The sequence below is a fragment of the Apus apus genome, chromosome 1 (assembly GCF_020740795.1).
Source record: "Apus apus isolate bApuApu2 chromosome 1, bApuApu2.pri.cur, whole genome shotgun sequence".
Classification (NCBI taxonomy): Eukaryota; Metazoa; Chordata; class Aves; order Apodiformes; family Apodidae; genus Apus; species Apus apus.
This window is the reverse complement of record NC_067282.1, coordinates 86880655-86899560: the sequence shown is the minus strand read 5'-3', so window position 1 is coordinate 86899560 and position 18906 is coordinate 86880655. Positions and strand designations below refer to the sequence as shown.

At 37.9% G+C, this 18906-nt stretch overlaps 1 long non-coding RNA gene across 1 annotated transcript in view; it reads right to left on the bottom strand.

Moving 5' to 3' along the window:
* Positions 1–5077: 5077 nt before the first annotated feature.
* The window catches only part of LOC127389126 (uncharacterized), a 51235-nt gene continuing 37406 nt past the window's right edge, over positions 5078–18906 (bottom strand). Inside the window, exon 3 of the long non-coding RNA XR_007890560.1 lies at positions 5078–5146. This is a non-coding gene — a long non-coding RNA (uncharacterized LOC127389126). The remainder of the gene's footprint in view (positions 5147–18906) is intronic.

Sequence of the window (18906 nt, the reverse complement as noted above, 5' to 3'; positions counted from 1 at the left end):
CACATCTATAAAAGGCATACTTGATGGCCTGAGTGGCAGTTTGTCATAGAATGAAATTTGAAAATGGTGGTATATTTCTTTTCCATTCCATTTTCACCCAAAGAACAATACCTAAAGGGAACATCCATTGCATGCTGGCATATTCTAGCCCTCACAAATACCATGTCTACTGGAATTTTACAGGCAGGTAGTTATTCACTTTGATTTCTTGTAATTTATCTGTTGAATTGTGTAGTCTGTGAGCTTTAGTCTCTTGCTAGGTACACACATATAGTGTATCTCACCCCTACTCTCTCAAAAGACTCAGGTGCAGAAAATAAGATGATTCGGTGTCGGTCTAAAGACTCTGCAAGGTGCCTTCACTAACAGCTGCATGGGGTGAAGAGGAGAGGGATCAGAAGAATAGACTGAGAGGAGCGAGGCAACTGGTTTATATATATATATTGAGTGGGTTTGGTTTTATTCTAGCATGGACTACTTGAATGCAAATGTTCTGGGGAGTTGGGTTTTTTGAGTGTTGGTTTTTTTGGGGGGGGTTGGGTTATTTGGTTATTGTTGTTTTTTTTAATTTATTTTGTTTTGTTTTTAAAATGGTAGAACATTTTGGTCTAAGCAGTTATATTTGGCCTAAACAGAATATTTTTGGGTAGTTCTTCCTCATTAACAAACTGGTCTTGTTGGCTTATATTTCCACGAGATTCTTTACATTTCACTAGCTTTCCCTTTGAGAAAATGAAAAATATATTTATTAAATGACCTTTAGTTTTTGCTACCTAGTCAAGCATTCTTTGCACTGGCACAGTAATACCATTATCTTGACCTTTGTCTCCCTCATACAGTTTCTCTTCATGCCTGTCACTAGCCCTGGCTCAGCTATTAAGAAGGAGAAAAGAAATGATGAAAAGGAAAAACCACAATCTGATTCAAATTGTTAGGCAATGTAAACATCTGGAGATATTTGTTCCAGCTATGCTTGCTTTCATTCTGTTTATCTTTTACCTTTTCAGCTGGTGTTTTCGATTTGTTTCCTAGATTTTTTATTCTTCAGTCTAGTCTGTTTAAGCAGGTATATACGTGTGGAATAACAAAATTGAGGACAAGTTTAATATGAGATTTTTTTGGTCTGAGTCATAGTTGTGGTTTGCCTTGATGGAAAACCTTCCACAATATCATACTGTTGCACTTCCATGTGCAAAACAGTTGTATTGTTTTGAAGTCAAAATAAAAGGGTGCACTGTTTTCTCTGACTTCAACATAATCAAGCAGCAAGCATCTATGCCTAAATCCTACATTTAACTTTCAGTCTGACCTTGGATTTATCCCTTTACCTCACCATGCTGCTGTTTCCTTTCCTGCCCTGGATCAGCAAGCAGGCAGTGCAGTGTGAGTTAGGGAGCTGAGTCTTAATTCTTTAATACAGCTGAAAAAAATCCCTCAAGACATAAGCTAACAGATTTCAAGCCATGCTTGTTGGCTACTTTCCAGTCTGAGTGAAGTGCAGAGCTACAGGACGGCTTGAAAATATCACTTGAAAGCCTTTATCACAGCAGCATTTTGACTAATGCTTAACTTGCAGGATGACAATAATTTTCTATCTGAAAACATCCAGAAATTTACTGTGTGCCAGTTCTTTCTGCAATTTTGTCCTTTGTTCTGTGATTTATTTCCAAACACGTTGCACGCTGTTGTAACACATAAATTTCATAAGAAATGTAATCTCCACTGTTTCCTTCCTTTCCTGATATGTAGAAAAGAACTACGGAGAATATACATTTAAGGACAAATGACAGGGCTCCACTCTCTTTTTCAGTGGCAAAGACTCCTGAAATGAGACTGATGTGCATACAGATAGATGATTTCCTGTTGTTTGTTTCTAGTCTAATCAAGCTGATTGGGATGAATGATAATGGTGATGTCTTTAGCACATACCAGAAATTTTCTTTGCTTGTGAGCTGAAAACCATTTGCAGTTTGCAGCAGCAATAGTGATTGACTTAAGATGGGACATTTGTTCATTACCCTTATAATGGGAGTTGCTATTTTTTCACATATATGGCTGCTTACGAGCCTCGAAAATAACAGCATGCTTCATCCATCGATCTGAAAAAGCTCTTGTAAAAAGGGTCAGCACTGTTATTTCCATCAAACAAATGATGAAATGGATGAGCAGACAGAGAGAAAAACTGAGGTGATGAGCAGACTGCCAGCAGAGGTGGCAGTGGACTCAGGTCCTGCCGTGGTTCAAGCTCCAAAGGCCCTGTGACTCCCTTCTTGAAAAGCCTAAGCCACTTTACTGCTGCTAGACTTGCCAGACATTCAGAATCGTGGAGTTCCAAAGAATAGAGTATTCCTCCAATAATCCATGGCTAGGCTTCCGTTAAGTCTATTTTTATTACAATCCTTTGAGTTTGTTAGGGTTTGATAGTTTGGAACCTATAGCGATTTTTATTTGCTGTCATGGTCAACTTCAGTCTGTAGTATCAAAATGCAAAATAAAAAACAAACAAACAAATAAAAAAAATTACTTATACAAACCCACAGGTTCTTTGAAGGGGCAATACAAATATATGAGCAAGTTTTGGGTAGGGATGCTTTTTATGCATGGTCTTTGTGAAAAAGGAGAAGCACTGTAATATTTGACACTACTGACATCTACCTGAGTGTAGACAGGGTGCTATTTGTCCACAAAGCTAAGTGAGGATGCATGCCACAAAAAAAACCAAAAGGAAGTGCTAATTATGGTGTATCATATGGTAACCGTGCATAATTTTTAGATTTCCTATTACCTTTTTTTTTCTTCCCATTCATTGGCTTAATTGATACACTACCTACACTCTTTTGTGCCAAATACATTTGTTTTCTTCATTCTAGGTCACAGTTTTACAATTATCACCATAGCAACATTCCAGCTATAACAAGAAGATACATCTTCTCAATGACTGGTGATACAACATTAACAGCTAGAACATAACATTTTTCATGTTGGAAACATCTGGAGTTCACAATCAGCAAAGATTTGTAAAAATGTCTGTAGTTCTTTAATAATCACCCAAGGCTGCACTTGCAAGCTTTATTAGGATGCATTTACAAACATTCCTTAGTCACCAAGCACAGAATGTGATAAAAATAAGCTTTATTCCAACACACACACACAAATGAAAATATAAAGTTCAGCTTACAAGTTGTCTGGCTTCAAAGACAAAAGAGAGCATTTGTTTTGGCCTTTGTGCCAAGGCCTTTATTTTAGAGTTGGGCCATACTCCATTCCTCTGCTGTTCCCAGACTATTACCTACAGCACTAATATTGCTATTTACTGGCTGATTATATCCTCTGGCAAGATTCGGACTGTGTCTACTTCCCTGCTGCAAACTAATCAGTTTTCAAAATTACTTATTGATCTCAGGCTCATTGTGGAGGACAAATTTAGTGGCTGGTTCATTGAGTATCAACAGTGCCACTCTTTGTGAGAGCTGCATAGCAGTGAAAACAAACAAGATATTCAGGTCCACGTACATATATAATGATCTAATACAAGGAAATACAAGACAAGTATAAATGCATTGGCAAAAAAAAATAGTTTTTTTAATTAAAAAGATGACCTAAATAAATCCAAGACTATTGTTCTGTTAAGGTGCACATATAATTCTAACTATATCTACTGTGGAGTGTTTATCTGATAGAGAACATGTATCAGCACTATTACTGGAAAATATTACTGTTACTGAATTTGAACTGGTTTGGGTTTTTTCATGTTTTGTTGTGTTGGGTGTTTTTTTATGAAAAAAGAGATTGCCATATAGGTTCAGCTGCAAAAAATACATTTCCCAGTCCCTTCAGGAAGTCACAGTCCATAGATGCATATTTAAAATATTGTAAAAGTTCAAAATATTTTTAATAATAGCTTACTCCCATTCCACTGCAATAATTTATTTATTTATGAAAAAAAAATCAATGCTAGAAAGGTTTTTTCAGTTTCTTAACATTACTCTCAGTGTTTGTATTTGAAGAAAAAACAATATTCTCAACTTCTCACTGTTGAAAGAGCATACAGATTATCTGCCAAGTGTGTGTGGACATAAATACGTATTTCAAAGTTAATTTAAGATGTTCAGTAATTCTTTTGTTATCAGCTCCTTGAATTTTATATCAAGGTTAGCATTTTAAAAGTGTCCAAAAAATGAGAATGTCAAAAACATTATTTACATAGAGTTTTCATTAAAGCCTATAATTTTCCAAAATTCACTCAAAACTTGGCTCAGATTTTTGAAAAGTTTTATGAACCTGGACTCTGTCTGATTTACGAGAAAACCACAAACCAGGTCCTTGGCTTTACTTGAGTTTCATGGTATGGTTTATTTTTGGTGTATAGAAGAGCTGGAGGCTTGGTGAATAGTGGGTGGTCTGTGATTGTGTTCATTATTTCATGATATACACACACACACAAATTTCCAGAACAAAAGATTTTTATTTGTATTGGTGCAAATTAGAAATTACCAATAATTTTATTATGAGGTTCATTTTAAGTTGAAAGTTTGACCGTACATTTCTGTACACTTTAACATTTCCATAAAACCCAAATAAGAGCTAGACTATGCAAACAGCACAAATCCTAAGTATCATGGGAGTTGAATCTTAGAAAAGAAATAATGAGACAGCAGACTTACGTTTTGAAATTTGCTACTTGTTTTCCACAGTTCTTCAGTGAAGCAAGTGTGTTAGAAGAGCCTTCTCACTTCTACCTCTTCAGCTTACAAAGATGTAGTTAACATATCCTCTAGTTATTTTCACTTGGTATGCTGCTACAGAGAGTAGAAACTATGTATGCCAGAATGTCACTTCTTATTTCTCTAAGTATAGTCCTTTTTTTCCTCAGGTTAGGTGAGGTGTAAAATCTTTTTCACCCAAAATATAATATCTAGAATAAGGGAGTGTATCTATTAATTTTGATAGAATTGTGCTCTGATATAATACTAAGGAGTTGGTCTCATTCTTTTATATTTAATAAAAACCTGTAAAAATAAAGGCAGTACAGAGCTTTTTGTTTCATTTGAAGTATATCATTTGAATAGATCTCCTTAGTGACTGCTGATTCCATAAGCAACTTCTTTTTCTTCAGGTCTGCTCCATTTTTTAAGTACAATTGCATCTACAAAGCAAAAAAGAAGTATTTTAAGATATATGAATTAATTTAATATGTAACCATTTTAATTTGAAGATGGGCACCAAAGTCTAAAAAAAACAACTTTTACTTGTTTCTGTGAAGCAATCAGTGGACAAAGAACTTTATATACAATTGATCTATAAATATAAGTAAATCAATAAATATTTCAGACTCCATTTCTTAGCCTATCTAGGACATTGAAATGCTTTATCCTCAAGGGAATTAATGAAATTAAAAACTATATTACATTTTCATTTGGGCATCCTCTGTCTGCCTGCAATTTCTCTGCTTTCAGATCTGGAGTGAATGGTTCCACTAGTACCTCATTGACAGAGAGAACACTACCATTTTTTGATCCAGTTTTTTGTTAGACTAAAACTGCAGTGAAAGCAATATGTTTAAAAATGTTTTGATGTACTCAAAGATGGGAGTGAGCAACTAAAAAACAAAACAAAAATCTGAAGGTTTGTGTGCAAGATAAAATTCTCAATGAAACAATTTCTCATATGGAAATTAAGCTATATTTTAATGAGCTTCAATTAAGAAAAATATGGGAAAATTCAAGTTCTCAGAAACTCAGCTTCTAGCATACTGGACACCAGTACTGAAGTATAATTACTAAAATCTTTGAAACAGGTCAAAAGATAATTACTCGTGTTACTGAGAAGTTGTTATACTAAACAGCAGTACACTAAAATGGAGTAAGCTTTAGATTTGTATTTACTCCTGATTCTTCTTGGAATTGGTTTTCTTGCAAGTTTTTTAGCAATTTTGTGTGTTTTTTATACTGAAAAAAGTTTTATTTTTCTTCTTATGAAAATTTTAGTAAATTTATAGGGGTTTATGTTTTCATAGTAGATAGTTTATTTGCTATTTCTATTACCTCATATGCCAGCCCTCTTGATAAGCAATTAATATCTGTTAATGGAATAACAGATTCCTGGTTCAGGTATTTTTGAACCTACAGTACTGTTTTGAAAATTTTTAACATCTTCTTTTATACCAAGTATGTATGCAATCTTTGCAAAATGTTTTGTTTCAATTTAATGCTTTCAAGGCTAGAAATAAATTATTTGGGAATTATTTCTTCCTATTGAGTAAGGTAATGAAAAAGGTATCAGGCAGATCTGTTCTCCATAGACAACTAATCAGAGGACTTTTATGAAGGTTCAGCTGGAATCTTGTTGTCATTTTTCAAAACTGTTTTCTTGAATAATTACAGCTAACCAGACACTTTGAAATAGATCAGTACTTCAGCTCCCTAGATATTACCAATGTATGAAATAAATGGACCTTCTTTCTGTACACAAGGCAAGGATCTGCATCATAGTTTTAAAGTATGAGGATCCTACCTTTTTGAGTTTTGGCTACGGGGAGGTTTCCAAAGCAAAAATAGAGTACCAAGTACCAAAGCCTCCCTGGGCATCAATCAGCCCAGCTGTGTTACTATGTGATGTGTCTAACAGTGAGTCAGAGCAAGGGGGTGGCCAGGTCTTCAAACCTTGGCACTGTGGGCTGCAGTAAATGAGACCAAGTGTAAGCCAGCAATTTCAGTATTTCATGTGGCTGTCTGTGTTCCCACATCAGAGAAAACTGTGGGTCAGCCTTCCACATGTAGCAATTACAGATGTTGCTGCCGGTAAGACCACCTCAGTAGCAACTCCCAAACACACCCAAAACACTGGAAGCCACCATCTGAGGGTCAGCTTTCACATGAGAGCTAGACCAGTTTTATAAGCAGCTGTAATTGAGAAGGGCAAGCAGTTGGTCTGGGGACTTTGCTTCTGTGCCTGGGATATATGAATGTACAGCTGGGGAGCAGCAGGGGGAAGTTAGGTAGGATTCCTCCCTTTTGGATGCCACTAATATTTACAATAATTTGCACCAAGAACAGCATAGCTAAGTGGAGCCAAACATGGATCCTTTTCTGAATGAAGTTTCTGCTCTCTTACTAGTTTGGCCACACAGAAAAATATTTCCAAATTAACTAGCTATGCAGAAAGTCTAAGTAAACCCACTTGGAAGCTCAATCAAGAAAAAAGAATCCATAGTGTGCATAACAGGAGCTGTCATACTGCTGACAGCTGATGAAAACACATTTCTGGAAAGCAGAGCTCATATTATACAAGTACATAATAACAGCATTCCAGTAATGTCTGATCTACTACATTCATACCTACCTCATAATCACAGAATCACACAACTAAAAGCAATCTGCTGAGAGGTGCTGAGCATTCCCAGATTAACATGCTCTTGAAAGAAGACAGTAAAGTTAGTGCAACTGCATCCTCTCTTTGGGTTTCATTACTAAAGAAGCCACCAGCTGTGTCTACAGCTACATCACTACTGTTACTGATTTAAAAAATAAATATAAAATAAAATTAAAAAATAAAAATAAAAATAAAGAATGAAAATAAAAAATAAAAATAAAGAAAAGCAATAGTGAATTGTTTAATATAATTTCCATCTATCTTTGGTGCCACAAATCAGAATGAATTGAATATAATTATTTATATGAAAGTAATTCAAAACATGACATCTCCATTCCCATACCCAAAGTACATTCACTGTTCAACAGCAACTTAAATTACAGACATAGAATCTAAGTTAGGAGAAGAGCAATTCCCTATGATTTTGAGTTATTTGAATTGTTGGTGGGTTTTTCTATTCTAAATCAGTACTGCTAATAAAGCATACCAAATTACTACAAATTTAGCATCTAGTATAAATTAATTTGTCATCTGTGAAATGCTAAGTAGCTGTGTTTGGAGTCTATTTGAAGATGCTTAGCAATGAACAAGCTAATGAACCCCATGCAGGATGGTAATGGCATTCACTACAAATAGCAGGTTTGTATTTTACATATGTGATGTAGCTTTTCTGTGTACTAGAAGGAACTGGACTTTTCTTAGATTTGATCCAAGCATGATTGCACCAAAGATTTTATGGCTGATCAGCGTAGAAATGTTGTATCATAGCGTAGCACTGTTTTCTTTTATGTAGATTTTCTTCCAGTAGACAGTGAAAGTCTTAAAATGTGCAACCCAGCTTAAGTCAATCCCAAGAACTACTGAAAGAAAGAAAACCAAGTAGTGTTAAGCAGGTTGATAGATTCCTCCTATTTAAAATATTCAGGTTTGCTTGTATATTGCCATTGAAGTTCAAAGCACAGTATTTGGTTCATTTAACAACTGCAGACACTCCATTAGCCTTTCTCACTACCAGCTTTGTATCCCATATGCCTGCCTGATCCATCTGTCATGTTTTGTCAAGTGAAAGTGCTCTCAGGGAGCAGCCATGATTTTACAGTGCATTGCAAAATGGGGCTTCAACCTGAATACCCACTGAACCACAGACTAAAATTTTAATAATAGAAGAGCAAATGGGAGCCTCTGTAATCATGAGGACCATGAGCAGGGAGGAACAGTGACATCCTGTAGATGTGTGGTGAGCAATAAGTTATGTAAACCTTCACTGAATGGATAACATGAGGACACAGATTATTCGGTCAGTATTCTGCCTTTGAAAGTACCCAGAAAAGATGGTGAGAAGAAAGCTTAATAGGCCAATTACCCAGAATTTTTTCCTTGTGCTTACCTCCATGGCTCAAAACAAAAAGAGCACACAAAAAGCTATGGATTTGGCTTCTTAGAGAAGAAATGGATGATACAGAATAAATGACAATCTAAATATGTACACTTCAACAATCTGGCCACTGACATTTCCATGCTTCAATTAATATGCAGTATGATTCCTGTGATGATATTATGCTAAAAAAAATCTTTTCAAACAGTAGAAGGAGGAGGAGCAGTTTTACTATGTTATTGTCAAAACTTATGTATTTATACACATATAAAACCCTCTTTCTGTCTCTGCCCATATACTCATCCATACACACACACACATATAAAGAGTATACAACTATAGAAATCTATTACAATGACTTCTAAATGTCATTCAGTCAGAAAATCAAAATTATACTGAGTGTAGAATATCTGATTTTATAGCAGCAGCTATTTCATGGTGCAAGTAACTTCTTTCCTGTCTATAGTAATGATCATATATATATATATATATATATATATATATATATATATATGTATGTATGTATGTAAATTGCAAGGTAATCTTCTTGAAAAGAAGTTACAAGTCTCACCCTGAAAAATAATAATAAAATTAATATCATAATTATACTAAAGCGTTAGCAGGCAAGAGACATTTGACTTATTTTGACTGTATATGTATCAAGCTTGTGGGTAATGGTACAAGAACAGCTGCACTAGTTAAGTTATATAGTCACTATCCTCCCTGAAGAGTAGTCAGTAGAAGTTTTTAGGAAAAGAGTTTCATAAAAGGCTGGCTATGGAGCATTTTCTTTGTATATTCTCTCATTTTCAGGCAATCTGCAACATCAAGATTTCCCGAGCCAGAGGCTACATGCACATCTTTGTGCTTAATGGCCCTTAATGAATCTTTTTTTTCCAATCATTTGCCTAATTATTTTTTTAACTCATTTATCCTTTTGGCCTTCACAACATCCTGTGGCCATGAGTTCCACAATTTAATTATGTGTTATGTGAATAAGTACTTCCTTTTGACCCTGGATGCATTAAGAATACTTTATCTGTATTTCTTATTTTCTTTTTTCTCCTTTCTTTTTTTTTTTTTTGTGGATGCCTATGCCATAGGAGCTAACTTCTTGGAAACTTTGTTCTTCAGACTTTACCTCAGTGTTCTTTGAATCTCAAATGGACCTTTTGATGTTGGCATAAGCAAGCATATGGACTATAAACTGTACATAAATGCTGGCTATATCCTGACACATGCAAGAAAAATTGTTCTATTTTGAGCTCTTTTTTTCATTTACCAGAATGTTCTTTTCCCTTTAGTGTTAGAGTCCATGGTCTCTGATAAACTTTTGTGGTCTTTTATTTCATTAATCTAAACCTCTAGATGCTGTGAAGAATGAAAGAATCAAAAGAAACCAAACCAACCAACCAAAACCAACCAACCAAAAACCCAAGCTCAAACCCACAAGAATCAGAAGATGTTATGTGTGAACTAAAAACGTATAAAAAGACTAGATTTGGCCTGAACAGTATGTGAAAAAAAGGTTAGTCGTAATTTTTCCTAAGTTCACTATGGCCACTGGCAGATCCAGCATTCTGTAAACAATAGGAGTTGCTCTTTTATAGGTAACTGGTGAATTTGGCCCAAAGAAATGAGGCATAATTGAATATCAAGGCTTGATCATTAAAAACAAGGAAATACTTATTTAATAGAAGTGGAAGCAAGCAGGAGTTTTGAATGAGTATAATACCATTCACAATCGAGTTATTTTTCACTAAATAACTAAATGTGAATTTATGGCCATACCTGAGGTGCTGCAGTCTAAAAATGTCAGCTTTACATCTTTTGATGTAGTCTGACAGAGGCAGAAGACATAAAGCAAATAACAGATCTGTTTAAATCTCTGAAGCTAAAGTTTTACTTCAAGCTAACTGAAAGAATCACTTTTGTGGATAAAGTATTTTATCCTGACTTCTAGCTTTTTTCTGCCAATTTTCTTCCAATTTTTTTCTTCGTAGTTCTCAAGCAATTGTTCTTCCAATGGCCTTGAGTAAGCTACGAGGGACCAGAAGACAATAAATAATAATACACAATGTGGATAATACACTTTCTAGAGAGATTATCACAAATTATTTTGCACCCTGTTGAGCATATCATGACTCCTGGTGTGATGCTTCTCTGTTCACTGCCCTCCAAATGCACTGTTTGGTTATTTCCTATCTCCTGCAGATTCTGACTTTGCCATGTATCACAGAATCACAGGATGTCAGGGGTTGGAAGGGATCTCTGAAGATCATCAAGTCCAACCCCCTGCCAGAGGAAAACAAAAAAACTAAGGCAGATCACTCAGAAAGGCATCCAGACTGGTCTTGGAAGTCTCCAGAGAAGGAGACTCCACATCCTCTCTGGGAAGCCTGTTCCAGTGCTCTGTAACCCTCACAGTAAAGAGGTTCTTCCTCATGTTGAGGTGGAACTTCCTGTGCTCGAGTTTGAATCCCCCCTCAGTCTTCTTCTCTCTAGACTGAAAAGCCCCAGGTCTCTTAGCCTTTCCTCATAAGGCAGGAGTTCCAGTCCCTTAATCATCCTCTTAGCCCTCCATTGGAGTCTCTTAAGTAAATCCCTGTCCCTCTTGAACTGGGGAGCCCAGAACTGGACACAGTACTCCAAGTGAGGTCTCACCAGGTAGAGGGGGAGGAGAACCTCCCTTGATCTGCTGGAGACACTCCTCTTAATGCACCCCAAGATACCATTGGCCTTCTTGGCCACAAGGGCACATTGTTGTCCCATGGATAACTTGTTGTCTACCGGGACTCCAAGGTCCTTCTCCACGGAGCTGCTCTCTAGCAGATCACCTCCTAGCCTGTACTGGTGCATTTAGTTGTTCCTTCCCAGGTGCAGGACTCTGCACTTGCTCTTGTTGAATCTCATTAGGTTCTTCTTTGCCCAGCTCTCAAGCCTGTCCAAATCTCACTGAATGGCTGCACAGCCTTCAGGTGAATCAGCCAATCCTCCCAGCTTTGTATCATCAGCAAACTTGCTGAGAAGACACTCTGTCCCGTCATCAAGGTGATTGATAAAGATGTTGAACAGGACTGGATGCAGCACTGATCCCTGAGGGACTCCACTAGTTACAGGTCTCCAGCTGGACTCTTCAGCATTGACCACCATTCTTTGGGCTCTATTGTGTAGCCAGTTCTTAACCCATCTCACTATCCATTCTTTTATCCTACGTATTCTGAGCTTGCTCACAAGGATGTTATGGGAGACTGTATCAAAAGCCTTGCTAAGGTCAAGGTAGACAACATCCACTGGTCTCCCTGCATCTATCCATTCAGTCACAACATCATAGGAGGCTATCAGATTAGTCAAGCATGATTTCCCCTTGGTAAAGCCATGCTGACTATTCCTGATAACATTCTTCTCTTCCATGTGCTTGGAGATGACCTCCAAAATGAGCCTCTCCATCATTTGTCCAAGAATGGGACTGATTGGTCTGTAATTTCCTGGATCTTCCTTCTTGCCCTTTTTGAAGACTGGGGACATAGGCTTTCCTCCAGTCCTCGGGCACCTCTCCTGTTTGCCATGATCTTTTGAAAATGATGGAGAGTGGTAGGGCAATAACATCAGCCAGCTCTCTCAACACTCTTGGGTGCATCTCATCAGGGCCCATAGACTTGTGCACATTCAATTTACATAACTGATCCCTGACCCACTCTTCATTGACTAGTGGAGAGTCTTCCCTCCTCCAGGCTTCCTCTCCTATACCCAGGGTCTGAAGTTCATAAGGGCCGCTCTTATGACCAGAAGCAAAGAAGACACACAGCAACTCTGCCTTCTCTGCATCCTCTGTTACCAGGGCTCCCACCTCATTCAGCAGTGACCCCACATTTTCACTGTTCTTCCTTTTACCACTGACATATTTGAAGAAGCTCTTTTTGTTTTTTTGTTCTCTTTTACTTCCTTTGCCAGTTTAAGTTCTAAGAGGGCTTTGTCCTTTCTTGTTGCCTTCTGACATACCCTAACAATGTCCTTATGGTTCTCCCAAGTGACAAGTCCCTTCTTCCACAAACTGTAAATTTATTTCTTCCATGAGCCTTTCTTCAGAAGATCCTTCTTATCCATGCAGGTCATTTACTACCTCTGCCTGATTTTTTCACTCAAAGGAGTGCACCTATCTTGGGCTTGGAGAAAGTAGTATTTAAAAATTGACCAGCTTTCCTGGGCTCACCTTCCTTCCAGAGTCTTAGCCCATGGTATTCCTGCAAGTAGATCTTTGAAGAGTCCAAAGTTAGCTCTATGGAAGTCCAGGGTGTAAGTTAACTCTCCTCTTGTTTTGCCATCAACATGGACACAAAACTCTACTTGCAATACTGAAGCTACTAAGTGATATTTCAGAACCCTATATGTACATGAACAGTCTTCATGTAAGCTGTTTAATACATTCTCCTATAAATTCCTAAACTGTCTACATCATATCTTGGCTGTGGCCCACTTATTGGATGAGAGAAGAGCTTCAGATGTTGTCTAGCTTGACTTTAATAAGGCCTTGGACATGGTTTCCCACAGCCTTCTTGTAGACAGCCTGGCTGCTCATGACTTGGATGTGCATACACTTTGCTGGATAAAAAAATGGTGGATGGCTGGGTCCAAAGAGTTGTATTCAATGGAGTTAAATCCAGATGGTGACCAGTCATGAGTGGTTTTCCCCAGGACTCAGTGCTGGGGTCACTCTTATTTAACATCTTTATTGATGATTTGGATGAGCGGATACCCTTGGTAAGGTTGCAGACAACACTAAGTTGGGTAGGAGTGTTGATCTACTTGAGGATAGGGAGGTTCTGCAGAGGGACATAGATAGGCTTGATTGATGGGCCAAGGCCAGTTGTATGAATTTAAATAAGAACAAATGTCAGGTCCTGCACTTCAGCCATAACAACCCCCAGCAGTGCTACAGGCCGGGGAAGGAGTAGCTGGAGAGCTGCCCAGCAGAGAGGGGCTGAGGGTGTTGATTGAGAACCAGCTGAACATGAGCGAGCAGTGTGCCCAGGTCGCCAAGAAGGCCAACACCATCCTGGCCTGCATCAGGAATAGTGTGACCAGCAAGACCAAGGAAGTGATCCTGCCCCTCTACTTGGCCCTGGTGAGGCACATCTTGAGCACTGTGTGCAGTTTTGGGCACTGCAGTATAGGAAGAACCTTGAGGTGCTGGAGAGGGTGCAGAGAAGGGCAACTAGGCTGATTAGGGGTCCAGAGAATAGGTCTTATGAGGGGAGGCTGAAGGAGCTGGGGCTGTTCAGCCTGGAGAAGAGAAGGCTGAGAGGAGACCTCATTGTTCCTGACAACTACCCAAAAGGAGGTTGTAGTGAGGTGGGTGTTGGCCTCTCCTCCCTAGTGACTAGCAATAGAACAAGAGGAAATGGGGTCAAGTTGCACCAGGGGAGGTTCAGATTGGATATTAGGAAAAATTTCTTCACAGGAAGAGTGGTGAGGCATTGGAACAGGCTGTCCAGGGAGGTGGTTGGAGGCACTGTCCCTGAAGGTGTTCAAAAAAGAGTTAGACATGGTGCTTCAGGAGATGGCTTAGTGGTCACAGGAGTGTAGGGCTGATGGTTGGACTTGATGATCCTGAAGGTCTTTTCCAACCTTAATGATTCTATGATTCTATCAGGTTTCTATGGGGAAAAATTTAAGTAATATTGTCTTGCTTAGCTTCTAACATTTAAGCTTGTAACTGATTTTAAATGCCTGTTAAATACAAAGTAATTCTCATGTAAATATTTAATTCAGCTAAGAGTAATTTATTTCAGATTTTTCTTTAAGACTTTGAAAGTTTTTTAGAGTTTGTAGAGCTGATATCTACATTTTCTTTGCAACCACAATACTATGCTGAACAATTTCTACAGCCATGCTTTGAGGGAGATCAGGCTTTCACCAAAGGAGTCTTTGTCTAGGGCTTGTTAAAAAGTGGAATTGCTAATCTGTATTGCTTTGTATTACTTATACAAGTAATACAAAATACTGTCACCACAGTATGTTAAAAAAAAAAAAGAAAAAAAAAAAAAAAGAAAAAATGCCAGTGGAGAGTATCAGAAAGATAGGGCTCTCTCACAGGGAGGTCTCAGGTTCCAGTCAGCTCTGCCACCACTCTGTTAGTTTTAGGGAAGGTAAACTGTCAGTACCCGCTCTGATCTGCAGCATTTGAGTCCTAGCTTTCCTTTGGGGTAAAAAAAAAAAAAAAAAAAAAAGGCTAAAGATGCATACATACATATATATATATATATATATATATAACCATAGAATCTTTGCATCATAGAATGGTTCAGGTTGGAAGGGACCTTAAAAATCATCAGGTTCCAACCTTCCTGCCATGAGCAGGGACACCTCACACCAGACCAGACTCTACAAAGTCTTATCCAACCTGGCCTTAAACACCTCCAGGAAGGGGGGCTTCCACAGGCTCCTTAGGCAACCTACTCCAGCACCTATGCACAAACTTTTATATAAATGGTATTAATTATATATGTGTGTATACTTATACATGCATGTATATATGGATGGGCATCTGCCACCTTGTAAGCTAAGTGGAGAATAAGACTTTTTCATACCATCTGGAAATAACTTAATTTCTGGTCTCATCTTGCTCTTTCTCACGATTTCTGTTCTTCTCCCTTTTAATCTTGATGTCATAGTTCAATCCTGCTATCTCAAATTTTCATATTTTGTCTCTTTTAATAGTTTGATGTGTCCTACACTATATAGAGATGATATAGAACATATGGTAGATTGCTGAGCACAGAAACATTAGCTAGAATTTCTATAGAGAAGCTACCCCTCCTGCCACTAAGGGCATCATTAAACTTATATAAATTATGAGTATTTTATTAAATACAATAATAAATCCCCAAAAAACTGCTAAAGCCTAACTCAAATATTGCTGCCAGTTTGAATGCTGTATTGCTTCTTTTTCTTAGAACTGATAAGCAATTTTACTGATGCTGGATGTTTGCTGATAGAAAATAAATACTTCAGTTTGGTCTTACAAGCATTGCTTGAGGGATAAGTAAAAGCATTCTACCCATATCTAGATATATTCTGGTGAGGCCACACCTTGAATACTGTGTTCAGTTTTGGGCCCCCCACAACAAGAAAGATATTGAGGGGCCGGAGCATGTTCAGAGAAGGCCAACGAAGCTAGTGAAGGGTCTAGAGCACAAGTCTTGCAAGGAGTGGCTGAGGGAACTGGTTGTTTAATGGCAGACTTGGCAGTATTAGGTTAAGGGTTGGATGCAATCTTGAAGTATTTTCAAACCAAAATGATTCTATGATTCTGTGAAATGGAAGTAAGAAAGAACTGAAAATTTGTATGGAAATGTATATGCAATTAGATCTGAGCTAATAAACGGAATGCTTTCATATAGCATTTTGCATGTTCTGTGCAGTATTTTGAGAGCTCTGTCCTTGCCTTAGAGTTAGTGTTATAATTTCAGTTAATATAGGCAGGATTGGGCTCTGCCAGTACCTGGTGCCCTGATCACACTGCTGCTGTCATCCAGTCCATGTATCCTGACTAACTTCGTATGGAAATAAGAGTGTACAGCTGGGACCTGTGTGGATGCTTGCTATTTGAATGATACAGAGCTGGGATACAGACTGCACCTTCAGACCTGGTAGCACAGAAGTTTTCCACTACTTTTTGAGACCCACCAGATTTCAGACCTCTTGTTCAAACGTGCCTCAGGCCCTTGGGCACAATGTTCTTCTCTGGGCTGTCACCAAGTGTCTTCACCACCACAGACCCAACAACTCCTGCTCCTCAGAAGGGGCAGAAAAACAAGCCGATGGGTTCTGGATATATTTGCCTATTTGGTACTCTTCCCAAAAATAGCATTTGAGTAAGCTCACAAATATAGCTAATGAAAATTGTTAACATATACTCGGCCACCAATCTTTAGGAAACATTAGAATCTAAGTCTAGACTCAATCCTGTTTCACTCTGGTATGCACTCAAATACAAATTGAATCCATCCCACACTTTTTGAACAATTTGTAGTATAAACACATAGATGTTTGTTTTATTTCTGAAGTAATCTCTTACTCCATTTATGCAAAATTTAGACCGCATTTCTCCATTAGAACATCACTGTCATGGGATTCAAGATCACTTAGAATTTCAGGCACAGGAAAGGGTGAAATAGCATAACTAATTGCACTTTCCTGAAAGACAACAGAATACAAGTTCACCAAATTAAGCCTGCAACGCTACCATATGTAAATGTTGAATATGCATTTGAACCACAGCCCATTATTGCCCATAAACCTTAAAAATCCAAGCTTAAAAATTCCCCAGAGTCATGCAGAGCACAGTCAGCACTTCCTCTGTTGTGTTTTGTCCACATTTTAAAATTCATACAAGTAAAATGTGTAAGTAATTTGGTAATTGCTTGGGTGTTAGCATTATTTGTGTTTCAGTGGAGTCCCGATCTTTTTGGATGTTTATTATAGGTCTTTTATGAGAACATTTCTCATTCTTACCTGTTGTTCTCAGTCAGTTCAGTCTTTATGTAACTCCTCTTCTGTCATTCTCCACTTCTTCATTACCAGTGTTTATGGCTATCTGGGTCTCATATGTAAACAGAAAGCCTGATCCTTCAGAGTTGTTTATAACAGGTATTCTATATTAGACCTTTGTTTGCCCACTTCTTATGCTGAAGAAGACAACACAAAGCTTCTCCTAGTTTATATGTCTGTTTAAAGACATTCAAGATGCTCTTAAAAATTCACCTGTTCAATGCTAATTTTGCTTCCTTCATGACAGTCCATGGCAGCTAAGAAGATTTAGGGGGTTTTATCTTTGCTTTTTTACCATATAATGACATTTTAATTTTCATTGGAAAAGACCTTTCAGATCATCAAGTTCAACCACTAACCTAGCACTGGCAAGTCCACATCTAAACCATGTTCCTAAGCACCACATCTACATGTCTTAAAGACCTCCAGGGATGGTGACTCCACTACTTCCCTGAGCAGCCTTTTCCAGTGCCTGACAATTCTTTCAGTAAAGAAATTATTCCTAGTATCCAATCTAACTTCCCCTGGCACAATTTGAGGCCATTTTCTCTTGTTCTATTGCTTGTTACTTGGGGGAAGAGACCAACACTCACCTTGCAACAACCTCCTTTCAGGCAGTTGCAGAGAGTGAGGTCTCCCCTCAGTCTCCTTTTCTCCAGGCTAAACATCACCAGTTCCCTCAGCCATGCCTCATAAGACTTCTGCTCTAGACACTTCACCAGTTTTGTTGCTTTTCTCCAGGCATATCACTTTGTTGCCCTGTGAAAACAGAGATTCTTAGAAAAACATCCTAGATATGACCGTATTTTCCTTTTAGATTGGTAGGTAGCATTTACATAATATATTTTTGAGGAGGATACAGAAGTGCAAGTTATGTTCTGGCAGCCTTGGGAATTTGCCACATTCTCTGTTATCAGTAGGTGCACTAGAGCAAACAACAACAACAACAAACCCCACATGATTTGCACTGGTGGTATATGATGCTGGGATAAAACATAGCCCTCATTGCCCTTCCTGAGTTTCCTCATCTGACATGAATCTTAAGAATAGGAGGAAATTCGTTTAAAAGATATGGACCTATTGGTGCACTACAAAGAACTGAATGCTAAATGATAACATTTACTGGATGCAAATGTCAGGAAAACTGCAGCTACAACCAGCTCTTTCATATTCTCTTTCAAAATATGACAACAGTTAAGCTGGGTGGGATAGTTGAATGTCCAGTTGTCATTTCAGCTGACTTAGATCCACTTGATCAAACTAGGAGAACTAAACGCAAACTGGCAGTCACTCTTCCTTCTAGGAAGCAAGTCAGTATTTGGCCCATGTGCAGCAGATGTGTACCTAATGCAATAAATATAGTTCTTAAATTTTCTGTATATAAAAATGAGAACTATATGGATATCTTTGCTCTTTTTTTTTTTTTTTTTTTTTCATTTTGCGAAGAAGTGTTAATCCTGTATTCCACATTTGAAAGGCAGACAATACTGTGATTCTGAATATTTTGGACAGTTGTTTATCAGCAATAGAGATTAAAGCTTTGTGAAGAAATATAAAAACCCTGCACTTCTGAAAAGCACAGAAATCCTCTTGTGGTAGCTTCTTGT